Here is a 13,847-nt window from a genome sequence, read left to right on the forward strand (position 1 = left end):
TCGCTACATATATACATGCGAATACATACATTCTCATTCTCTCTCTCTCTCTGCCTCTCTCTCTCCCTCATTTGCTTACTCACTTGAAGTCATTATTACTCTTACTTAAATTATTATTTACTTTTTATTATTATACATTTTCACTTTAATAAACTGTTTTTTGTTTTTTTTTTACGAGAGAGGGGAAAATGCATTTTATACATACTCACCGGCCGGTCCAATGAGTTATGTGGGTCTCGAGTACCAAGTCGAATTACCAACTCGGTACTCCCTACCCACTAAAAACCCCTCTCTTTCGCGAATTTTCTCTAACACTGTTTATTTGACATCCCGAAATCTGTTTTCACACAACACCAAAGAATAGTTATTATTACCTTGTTCGATGCATTGCTGTAATTTCTTGAGAAATGAATTTTCCGATAGATCGTACTTTCACTCAAATTGAACGTAGATATTACGTTCTAAGGGACAGAGATCCACACTAAATAATTAATCGAAAGTTCTTTTTTCTTTTATAAACTGTATTCTTTTATAAACTTCAATATAATCACATTCATTCACTCACTCGATAAGACGAGAAATTTACCAATGACTCTATCACTAATCACTATCAATCACTGTCGAATAATCACTGTTGGCAATTAAAAACCACTCGATTAAAGAAACACACGCGCACATACGTTATTACATGATGCGACGACGCGACGATATTTACCCGGCGACAGCAAACAGTGTTTGGTTATGGTAGGTTACGGTAGGTTAAGGTACTAACAGCGCTGTCGAACGTGAACATGTGTTTGATTGAAGAACGCGACAATTTAGCGTATAATATTTTTATCATATGATATTTATACATCGTATGATATTTGTTTCAAAATTAATTAGAATAAATAAATGTTTAATACTTTCACTATTAATGTTAAATATTATTTATTATTAATACTAAATATTATTATTAAATATTCTTAAATATTATTATTATTATTAAATATTTATTTACCATTATTAAATTATTAATATTAAATATTTATTTATTATTATTAAATATTATTATTAATATTAAATTTTTATTAAACTATTATCTGATTGAAAATCGATTAATAATAATATGAAAACAATGTGAAAAAATGTCATTAAATTGTAGCGTCTTAATCTCCCTTGATTTTTTTTTATGGTTTTAAAAACGAAAGAAAATGTTCCAAATGTTCAAAAATATTGGTCGCTCTGAAAAGAGCGGATTGTTTCTGATTGCTCTGAAAAGAGCGGTGTGCGATTATGCACTCGCGTAATCCGCAGTCAGAGTTAGGAAATCGCGGTTTGCCAGTGAATAGAAACGGAGTCACACTCAAAGTATATATTTTGTCCGAAAATTACACAATTATAACAGAAAACAATGCATGAGAAGACACAAAGGCAGACAACGGTGCCGAAAGCACAAGGAAGAGCTGCAAGAAGTGCAATCGCTTCTATAACGGTGCAAGGATCTATTAACCCCTTCACAGTCCAGCGAGAAGAAACTTTCCGTGCCAAAAGTGTGTTGAAGAAAAAAGTTTTTAAAATTGCATGAATACGTCAGTATAAATATTATTGAGGTCGCCGAATCCGAATCTGAAGCCAGAATTACAAAATTCAAAATGGTGAATCCAATATGGCGGACCAGAGTTCGAACAAATAGTTGACATACGTAAAGGTTGTATATTTCTCTTTTCAATTATTTTTAAATCCCGCTCTCTGCCGAACCCAGAGTCACGAATCGAGGACGTGGCGGTTATTGACTCCGTTTTTTTATTTTTTTTATTTCTTGAAAACTGGTATACGTTTCCACTTCTATGCAAACAGCTTGATTTGATAATTCGTGACTCTGGATTCAGCAGATAGCGGGATTTATAAATAATTGAAGAAAAAAGTGTACATCTTTTATGTATGGCAATTATTTGTTCTGGTCCGCCATATTAAATTTGCAATTTTTAATTTGGAAAATCTGATATTAGATTCGAATTCGGCGACCTCAAAAACGATAAGAAACCCATTTTTATTCAAACCCAAAATTATTTTGAATTTTGATCCGCCATTTAGAAGTTCGAAATTCTGATTTCAGATTCGAATTCAGCGACCTCAGAAACCTTAAAATATTCAAGGACAATCAAATCGTAACAGTAATAACATGTTTTTTTCAAGATGCCCCTATAGGGGCCATGAAGCAAAAGTGGCACGAATTTTTTTGGCCCCTATAGAGGTCCCTGACAGTGAAGGGGTTAAGCGCGCGGCGCGAAAATCGATATTAGACACTATGCGTATTAACTCTGCGAATGAACGAGAAGTGGGCCGGTAACGTTCAGGGCGCGAGATTATATACCCTCAACCTTCGAGAAGATTCCCGACAGTGAGATATCACTTTTGAACTAAAATGATGAAAACAGAGAATCTTCTCGAAAGTCAGCGGGCAATCGTGTTTTGTTATTTCCCCGAATCGCCGAATCTCGAATTCGGAGATGTATACAACAAGGCAGCCCGCGCGCGCCAGCAATCATATCGCAAACCCTTATGTCGATTTGCGATTTGAAAAATAAGTTTGATTACTAAACAAGCGGATTAATTTAAAAATTACAGTAGGTGCTCGAAATGGCCTCCATCCATCCTAAGGCAAGCTCTCATGCGTTTCAATAAATTTCCTTGGACATTCTCCATTACGTCTTGTTCGAAAGACCATATGGCATATCGCAATCTTGTTTCTAAATCTTCAATGTCTTCAGGGAGCGTTTTATAAATTTTTTCTTTGCAATATCCCCAAAGAAAAAATCCAATGGATTGAGATTCGAAGATCTTGCAGGCCAACGTATCGGCCCATCCAGCATCCAGGAAACTCATTGTTTAAGAAATTCGTCACAATTCTGGCATTGTGAGGTCCAGCACCGTCTTGTTGAAATATAATTTTGTTTCTTTCCAATAATGGCACTTCTAGGAAATCTGGTAGATTATTTTTTAATAAGTCTACGTATGTTGCGCTGGTCAAAATATTCGGGAGAACAACTGGGCCTAGTATTTCAGTTCCCATGATTCCAGCCCAGATATTGAGTTTCCACCGAGTCTGGAAATTCCTGACTCGTGTAACTCTGGGATTTTCATCGTTCCACAAATGCATGTTATGTGAATTAAATAATCCTCGTGTAAATAGCGATTCATCGCTAAATATTATACGAGAAGGGAATTTGGGATCTCTATTCACGCTCCTCAGAAAATTTTCGCAAAATACTCTTCTCAGAGGATAATCTTTTGGTCGTAAGTGTTGCACGCGGGTATAATGAAATGCGTGCAATTTTTCTCCTCACAATATCCTCTGTAGTGTCGAATACGATAAGTTATGCTCTTGAACAATACTCCGAATACTTGTTTCAGGTTCCTGCTCGAGAGCACGAATAACTGTTTCCGTATTCCGCAAATTTCTTGCGTTACGATTTCGTCCAACGTCATGTTTGTTCGGGAGAACGTTGCCCGTTTCATACAATTTTTGAGCTGCTCCAAGTATGACAGCAGCCGTTGGATGTCTTGGCCGATTTGGGTATATAATTCGGCGTATCGTCTTGCAGCGACGTAATGTTCCCCATGACATTCACCGAGTGCCATTAGCATATCGTAAAATTCTTCATTTGTGTATCTTGCCATGTTGTCTTAATGCTTCTAATAATCGAAGGGTTATTGATTCCAATATCGATCGTCTCATCCTATTTATACGATCCCCGCGGGGGGTCTATGCCCCCTCTGTGCTCTCCACGACGAATCCGCGAGTCGCGTGTCATGTGTCGCGCGTCGAACAGTTGTTTTTAAGAAAAAATATGTAATTGTTAATTGCAAATTACATATTTTTTCTTCGAGTAACCCCGAGCCCTACAACTTTTGTATAAAACATTTTTTACATTTTGCTTACTTTACGAGATATTTGCATGCGTCGATTAAATTAACTCACTCTGTATATATATATATACATACATATATATATATATATATATGTATATACTGGGCGTCCCATTTTAAATAATACGCTTAAATATCTCCGAAACGGTGCGTTAAATAAAAAAATGTTTCAAACAAAAGTTGTATGGCTTGAAGGCAGCCATCAGACGGTGGCAATGATTTGACCTCGGAGAGTCGTTTGAAGGTCACGTGAAGGTCACCTACAATTTTTTAAACAGAACTCCCTATTTTTTATTACTTATTCTTGTAGCTTATCTCGGAAGCATTCCAAAACACTATAATAAAGAAGTTCTTCATTGAGTACTTTTCGAGTCATGAGGCTTGAAATAATTTCTTAATTTTACATAAATCATATAATATCTAGTAAAATATTCATTTTTCGATTATCTTACCTTAATACTTTTATGTACAAAATAATGAGAGGAATCAATTGGTATAAAAAAATAACAGTTTTGACGTCAGTGACGTCACGCGCGGGGGGAGTGACGTCACGCGCGGGGGGGGGTGACGACACGCGCGGGGAAGGAGGAACTGCAGCGCGGGGAAGGAGGAACTGTAGCGCGGGGGAGTGACGTCACGCGCGGGGAAGGGGGGATCCGCGGCGCGACCGATGGACGAGGGGGTCCGCGCGGGGAAGGGGGATCCGCGGTGCGACCAATAGACGAGGGGGATCCGCGAGGAGAAGGGGGATCCGCGGAAAGAAGACGGTGATGTGAGAAGGATAGCGCTACGTGTGGGAAAAGGATAGCGCTAAGTGTGTGAAGAGGACAGTGCGACAAGAATGGCATCAACGTGCGACAAGGATGACATAAACGTGTGACAAGGACGACGCATTGTGAGATGCTGCATAGGTGGGAGAAGGACGACGCAAAGGTAAGTGAATGAGTGATAGCGACGAGCATATGAAAGAGAGAGAACGATAATATCGCGATTAACGCGTGCGAGAGAGAACTATAATATCGCGAGACTTAGAACGATAATAGCGCAAGACAACGCATGCGAGAGAGAACGATATTGCAAGAACAACGCGTGCGAGAGAGAACGACAATAGCGCGAGAACAACGCGTGCGAGAGAGAGAACTATAATATCGCGAGAATAACGCGTACGAAAGAGCGAAGCGTGGCACAGTAGATAGCGCACTAGTCTACAAAGCCAAAGGTCCCGGGTTCGATTCCCGATAGAACCGAAAAATTGTATACGCTCGCTCCTCTCTCGGAAGGCACTGGCAAACCACCGAGAAATCTTGCCAAGAGAATCTCTCTATTTTTCAGCCGTTCGGAATCGGCATTAAACTGTAGGTCCCATATACGTGTGATAATCTGGTGCGCAACACACGTATATGAAAGAGAGAGATCACTATGTTCGGACACGAACAAAAGGACTAAGAAGAAGAAGAACGCGTACGAAAGAGAGAACGATAATAGCGCGAGAACAACGCGTGCGAGAGAGAACGATATCGCTATACTTACAACTAGCGCAAGAGAGAGAGAGACGCAAGGGATGGGAGCGCAAGGAGAGGCGCGTAAATAAATACATTTTTTTTTTTCAATACTAAATATAAAATTTATTAAAAATCTGTTATACATTTTTGTGTCATAGCGCGAGAGAGATTACTTATTCTAAGCGCGTACGAAAGAGAGAACGATAATAGCACGAGAACAACGCGTGCGAGAGAGAGAACGATATCGCTATACTTATAACTAACGCGCGAGAGAGAACGCAACGAAGATATCGCGAGACTTACAACTAACGCGCGAGAGAGAGATAGCGCAAGGGAACGCAAGGAGAGGCGCGTAAATAATCACATTCTTTTCACAATTAAAATATAAAGTTTATTTAAATGTGTGTGTAAATACATTTATGTGTGTGTGTGTGTGTGTGTGTGTGTGTGCGCGTGTCAAATAAAATAATATTTAATAATAATAATAATAATAATATAAAATATAAAAGTAATAATAATAAAAATATAAAAATAATTAAAATTTAATATAGGAGGAGGGGGGCTAAGGGGGAGGCCGCTCCTGGAACAGAAAAGAAAAAAGATGTGTTAATAAAAACCTAGTCACAATAAGATTTATAAAAAGAAAAAAAACACTTACATCTGTCAATCCATTCCTCTTCTCTTTCCTCATTCTCCCGTTCTTTATCTTCCTCCTGCTCCTCCTCTTCCTTTTCAATATTCCAATCTTCCTCTTCTATAATTTCAATGTAGGGCTCTTCCCCGAAGAACCGCCGTAGATCGAAGATGTCGACGTATCGCAAACCGTTCTCGACATCGAGGCGGCCCTCCGGGGTGTCGCCTCACATTTCTGTAAGATCCTGCCGCGCCTGCCGGCGTACCGCCCGCACCCATTAGTGGTGCTCAATATTGACAAACCCCGGTATCCGGACTTCATCCTAGAACTATATCAAAAATATTTATTATCACACAATTTTTTTCATAAATTTTTAACAATTTTTCACAAAATAATCACAAAACACTACTTACGTTCCATGTAAAAGTCATGTTTAATACAACGATACATAATATGTCCAATAATTTTGTCTTCCAATCTTTATAAATTGATACTAGATGATCCATAATTTTTTTTTAACTTTTACACACTGTTAAACTCTTCTCGACTCGCGCACTTCTAAACTCTTTGTGACGAGGCAACGAGGTCTCGGCACGAGATTTTATAGTAGAGATGTGGCATTATCACCATGTCAAAAACGCGTCGTAAGACGAAAGTACGGTCCCATGCAACTCAGCATGGTATAATATATTATTAATATCATCATGTCGCGAGTTTGTGAGGAGACAATCGTCTCGGTACGAAACTTTAGAATAGGCACGTATCATTATCGCTTTACTAAAAACGCGTCGTGAGACAAAAGTATGCATGTTTCCATGCAACTTAGCATGATATAATATTAATGTGTCGACCCTGATCGACCCTGATCGAACGCCTGTCGGACGGCTATCGAACGGTCATCGAACGGTCATCGAACGACTGTCAAACGGAAACGAACGCTCGTCGAACGGAAATGAACGGTCATCGAACGACTGTCGAACGCCCGTCGAACGGAAACGAACGGTCATCGAACGACTGTCGAACGCCCGTCGAACGGTCATCGAACGGTAATTGAACGACCGTCGAACGGCTATCAAACGCTCGTTGAACGGAAATGAACGGTCATCGAACGACTGTCGAACGCCCGTCGAACGGCTATCGAACGGTAATTGAACGGTCATCGAACGGAAATGAACGGCTATCGAACGCAAAACTATATTTTCAATTAAATTATTCTTCAATATGTCTGCAACCTTATTGTGCTGTATGGGTATCTTCGTTTGCTTACCAAGTGATGAAAAAATAAATCTTTCATCAGCCGGCCATGTATAATTTTCCTCATATTCGAAGTATCTCAATATCAAGCGAAACTTGTATAAAGTTCCCGATTGTAAATCTTTCACATGGTATATTACTTCTTTGTTATAATTCATTTTAATATAATTCATTGTGTGCCACTTTTCTGCTGCAAAATCTCTGTACTCTAGTGTAGAAAAGATCGTCAGATTAATGTTTGAGATCCATGAAATGTCCATGCTATTCATGTCGACCCTGCTCAAAGTATTGTTTGGTTCTGAATATATATCGATCTTGCTTAAACTCTCGTTGTAGAAATCGCTGAAATTAATTGGATACACATGCACGTATATCAAGTAATCTTGTACTGGTAGCGACAAGTTAATCTTTGTGAAAAATCTGCCGTCTGCCACACGTTTTCGGCACATTGATAAATTGTTTGCTCTTTTGTTGCGTGCCGTTCACTAATGTAACTGACTTCCAATGCACTTCGTAGGTGACGGCCACGCAGGTCACTTTCTTGGGTGGCATCCAATGAACTACTGCTATAGTAGGCGTCAAAGTTAGAACACTAATGTTTTCAGGTGCATTAAGCTTGCCCGAATTAGTTTTTATCGGTATCACATTCGAATGCAATGGATTTATTGATAATTGATCAAAGTAAAAATTGCTTAAAGTAAACTTCAACTTGTACTCTGTAAATGGTATTAAGTTCTGAATTTCGTAATATCGCTCGTACGTCTGCACATTGAATTTCTCAGACTTGTTGAGATTGTTGTCTAAGCAGGACAAAAAAAAGGCTTACGGTAATAGTATATATAGTAGTTGGTAAATTATATTTTTTGCATCCACTCTTTACAACCGGCTCCGGAAGATTTACAATGATGCTGTTTGTCGTTGCAGTCACATTCTCAAAATTATAAACATTTTCGTCAGGTGTTAGACATCTCATTGAAAGATATGGTTGCAAAAATTTATCCAAAGCGTGAATGTAACTAAAGATTTTTACATCTGTCTTTGTTGTTATCTTTTCAACATATTCGTTTGCAATTACGCTGAGACTTGCATATTTCTTTTTCAAAACGTAGATATGTTGAGTATTTTGACTCTCTTTAAATACTAAAAGGTACATGTTTGTTTTGTCAATCGTCATATATTGGAAATCGATGTTATCACTTATGTTTTTCTTGTGTAAAATCATATTGCACATAGAAACATTAAGGTCTGTCACAGTTATGAGATCAGAACTTATCCAGTAAACTAACGGCTCCTCATTATTCATAACAATACTATACATAAAATCAAGATGTTTCCTTGTCTGACGAGATAGGCAAGAGTATAATTTTGTGTGAACAATTTGCTTATTTTTTCCATCGAGATCATATTGCACCAAATCATTATATCCATCATTCGATGTGTTAAAATCGAAATAGAAAATTCTAAAAAATTTATAATTATTTTAAATATATAATTATTTTACTCATTATATAAAACATTATTTTAACAAAAACAAAAACTTATATGTAGTGAAAATTCAAAATTCTTGTAATTATATAATAAATTATTATTTTTTTTTACTTTTGATCTTAATGATAAAACCTCGTAAAATTATAGAAAAATTACAAATTTGCTTAAATCTTTAATGGAAAATTATTTTTTCAGGCGAACGGTAGTAAACGTACCCTATAGACGGTAATACATTTATATAGCCTTGTTTAGGTTTTAAAATCTTATCAAATTTAATTATACCAGTTTCCCACATTGTTAAGTCGAACTTTACAATGTAATAATTGTAGTCTGACTCTTCATAGGTCCAATATAGATTTCTTGCTACCCAGTCAATGCAGAGAGCACCTAGAATATAATCAAATGTAGCTATTTTTGTGATATTATTTTCATTAATCTTCAGTGTCATTAGGTCTCTTTCCGGGGTACTCCAATAAATTCTATGTTCTTGTATCGAATAAGCGAAATTTACTACTGATCTGAAAAAAGGAGTCAACTATAATTGTATAGTAAAAAAATTATAGTTGAGATTTCTAATTTTATAGTTATTACTGTTATAATGTTGATAATAATAAACTTGTGCATAATAATAATAACTTTAACTTTATAGTTAGTGTTAAAAATAATTTATGATAATTATAACTATTTTTTTTTTATCAGTATACGTACATTGACGATAAGAAATTAGTAATGTTTAAATCCACGTCCCATATTTACATGCCTGCAGTCGTTGCGAGTAATAATTTAGGTACTGGATTTTCATGTGTAGTCGACACATTGATTAAATCCGTGTAAGGACCAGCAACAATTTTAGTATACGCACGTGCTCGAAAATAATATGTCGTGTTAGATGTTAGATTGTGCACTTCGATTCCTGTAGTTGTGATATTTTTTCTCGCCGATTTGAATCTCTTTTAAGTCCTCGATAATAAAACACTGCAACGTGTACCCTTGTATTATTTCATCGGTAAAGTTAGGTTGGTTCCATCTATAAAAGAATAACATTTCAGTCTCTTTATATTTAGTAAAATTATAACAGAATTAACATTTTGATATATTTATGTCGTTGAATTTAGGAAAAGAGAGAAAAATGAAAGAATACAAACTGAGAATTTAGATTCTTTACCTCAATGTCACAAAAATGTCGTTTACTTTTTCTATGAATTGACTGTCGAATTGTACAAATGCTCTGAGAGATGTTGGCTTGTTCAAACTGCTTTCTAGAGATTTTAAGATCGTACATATTAACATAATTATATATAAGATTAAGTGGATTATCTCAGTAAATCAGAAAGAACAATTTAATGTGAAAATAAAGGAAAGAGAAAAAATAAATGTAAACTACAAAATATGGAAATTAGCACAGTATTGATCTTTAAAAAAATAATATAAGAATTTTTTGCGTCATTTAAGATTTAGAAAAGTAATCGTTAATCCATGGCAAAAACGAATAAATAACTTTTAATAAGATGACAAGTATTTTTCGATAAATTCATATAGCTTAAGAAATCAGAAGTACAATATTTGCGATTGCTTCAAAACAAAGTAGCAAATTAATAAAATTGACTTAATCTTAAATCATGAAAATTTTTATGTACAATGTTATGTTTATATTATGCTTTTCTATTTCTTTTTTGGATGGAATAGAATTTATATTCTTCTCACTACTGGAAGATATTTTTAGATTTGATTTCCACTCTCTCTTGAATTTAAATTATATTTACACTTTTTCGTCATAGATTTTTTATTAATGTTTTATGCATTTTTTTTGCAACTTACCGATTGTTTCTGGGATGATAAAAATATTTTCGAGTGTAACTTCATCGACTTCTCGCTTATTTCTCACAGTACTATCAGAATGACTCCGGTCAGATTTGAAATTTAGTATATGATGATCACTTTTCTCGGACATTGAAATATCCTTCATAAAATATAACATACGAAAAGAATTAAGTGAATATCGTTGAAGTGATTGTTTCTGCTGCTTATAATGATAAATTATATAAATTATAAAATTAAACGAAAAATTGCTATTCGTTTTTTGTTTTCTTAATAATACCAGTTTGATATATACCATTCCTAAATGATATATATTAAATGTGATGTAGTTTTATTAATATCGTAAAATCTATTTTTTATTTATTTTTTTTTAAGGCATCTTGTATATCAAACATAATTCATATCAAAAAGAAAACCAATCAATAGGTTAACAAGTGTCAATGAGGATTCATAACAGCTTTTAGCAAGTAGTACAAGCGAAAGTGTAGCTTCTTGCAATTATTAAAACAATCTTGTCTAACGATTTGATTCTTTCTCATGATAGGTTAGTTAACTCTTCTCCACTTTTACCGTAACTCAAATTTCTTTTCAAAAATTTGTCGATATTATTAAAGTTTTATTAATGTTTGTACTGCAAGAATAAAAAGGTTAAAAATATTGTTTCTTTACAGTTATTAAATTATAACAATGCGTTTACGCATTGTCACTAGTATTAATAAATTTATTTATTTTCCACCTAATTCGCTCTGCTTATCTTTCTCACCCGCTATCTTCCTGACACGCACTGTCTATCTCGCTTGCAACCGTATACGCTCGCTTGCTATTTCGCTCGCACGCTCGCTCTCTCGCTTGCTCTCACCGCTTTGCGCATGCTGCCTCGCTCACTCGCTCGCCCGACTATTCGCATCTCTCTCGCAGTCGTATCCCACCTGAGCGATCCGCCAGGTAGGGGAATCCCCCGGCCGAGTATAAAAGCCGGCACGACCAGCGCATCGGGGCCAGATCCCGACCAGATCTCGCCCGGGCCGAGGTGTTTCTCGGCTCGACCGGGTGTCTCCGGTTACGGTCATTCAGTCCAGGTCGAGGTGTTTCTCGACTCCCGCCGGGTGTCTCCGGCATCCTGGTGCCAGTCCTGGTCGAGGTGTTTCTCGACTCCCGCCGGGTGTCTCCGGCATCCTGATGCCAGTCCCGTTCGAGGTGTCTCTCGATTCACCGGGTGTCTCCGGTTTTTCCAGTACCAGTTTTGTTCGAGGTGTCTCTCGATCCACCGGGTGTCTCCGGTTTTCCAGTACCAGTTTTGTTCGAGGTGTCTCTCGATCCACCGGGTGTCTCCGGTTTTCCTGTACCAGTCCGAGACAGTATGTCTCTCGATTCACCGGGTATCTCCGGTTTCCCGTACCTGTCTGAGTCATGGTTTTACCTGACTCCACGGGGTGTCTCCGGCGTAACCGAGCCGTCCTGACACCGAACCCCGTCGACAGTACGCTAGTCCTAGGCTCCGTGTTTCCGTGTCCGTCCCGAGTACCCGTAAGACTTTTGCGTCCCCGTATAAGTAAGCTCCGTGATCCGTGCCGTCCAGAACCCGCGATAGACCGCCTGTATGCGTTATCCGTGCACCCGCTAGATACCGCCTGCACGCGCCGGACTTGTCGCTTATTATTATTATTATTTTTTTTTATTACCCGTAGTATTAATTCTCATACACTAGCATTCACACAAACACACACATACACTGTAAATATTCTCACGAATCAATAAATACATATTTAACCGTAATGTTCGCACAAGTTGGTTTCCCCTCTTCTCCCGAATCCTGACTCCGGCGAGCCGATCCGCGGCGTCGGGAAAGGTGATCCGTTACAAAATATTAGTCATAGGATTATGTAAATTCTTTTATTTATAACCTTGTCAAGTTTTTTCTCGAATGTCGTTATATTTTTAACAGAAACAAATCCTGGAAATGATAGTATAAATCGATAATGCCTCGATAAAAATATGTGCATATAATTGTATATAAATGGATATATGTACAACGAAAATTAATATAAAATCTAGCGATTGTTATTGAATGTATTGTCGATCGAAATATTAACGTTAATAAATACTATTTGAAGAATGTTTAATGAATAATTTTTTTATTAAACAGATTTTCAATCTCCATATTTAGTATAATATAATTACGCTTAACACAAAGAAGTGATGCTAACTTTCTAAATTAATTTCTTAAAATAAAATCTACATTAGTATAAATCTTACTATATATCAATAAATATTACAGATATCAAGAAAGATAAAGAAATTTTAAATATTGAATAAAAATAACATAGAAATCTATTAAAGTATCATCGTATGTATATATTAATGTAGCAGATAGTAGACAGACAACTACATTAATTTTAAAAATTATTTTTAGAAATAATAATTATATATATACTTTTATATACACACACACACACACACACACACACACACACACACACACACACACACACACACACACACACACACACATATATATATATATATATATACAGGGTGAACCATTTTAACTTAGGCAGCCAAATAACTCGAAAAATAAGCAAGATAGAGAAAAATGTTTTAGACAAAAGTTGTATGGTTTCGAGGGGGCCATAAGATGGTATCATTGGTTTGACCTAGAAGATTCATTTGAAGGTCACGTGAAGGTCACTTCAATTTTTTTAAATGGAACATCCTATATATTTTTGTACATTCTTGTAGCTCATCTCGAGAGCTTTCCAAAACACTATAATTAAGTACATTTTCGTTAAGTACTTTTTGAGTTATGAGGCTTGAAATAATTTCTTAATTTTACATAAACCGTAAAATATCTTGTAAAATATTCATTTTTCGATTACCTTACCTTAATAGTTTTATGTACAAAATAATGAGAGGAATCAATTGGTGTAAAGAAAACACATAGTTGTTTCGAAGAAAAAATATGTAATTTGCAATTAACAATTCCATATTTTTTCTTAAAAACAACTATGTGTTTTCTTTACACCAATTGATTCCTCTCATTATTTTGTACATAAAAGTATTAAGGTAAGATAATCGAAAAATGAATATTTTACAAGATATTTTACGGTTTATGTAAAATTAAGAAATTATTTCAAGCATCATAACTCAAAAAGTACTTAACGGAAAGGTACTTAATTATAGTGTTTTGGAAAGCTCTCGAAATAAGCTACAAGAATGTACAAAAATATATAGGATATTCC

At 36.1% G+C, this 13,847-nt stretch overlaps 1 protein-coding gene across 1 annotated transcript in view; it reads left to right on the forward strand.

Moving 5' to 3' along the window:
* LOC145965440 (uncharacterized) overlaps positions 1-13,847 on the forward strand; it is a 105,842-nt gene that overhangs the window by 36,208 nt on the left and 55,787 nt on the right. The gene's annotated exons all lie outside the window — the stretch shown is intronic.

This window comes from Camponotus vicinus, unplaced genomic scaffold (genome assembly GCF_025532165.1).
Source record: "Camponotus vicinus isolate PSW18456_S1 unplaced genomic scaffold, iyCamVici1.0 SCAF_14, whole genome shotgun sequence".
Lineage (NCBI taxonomy): Eukaryota > Metazoa > Arthropoda > Insecta > Hymenoptera > Formicidae > Camponotus > Camponotus vicinus.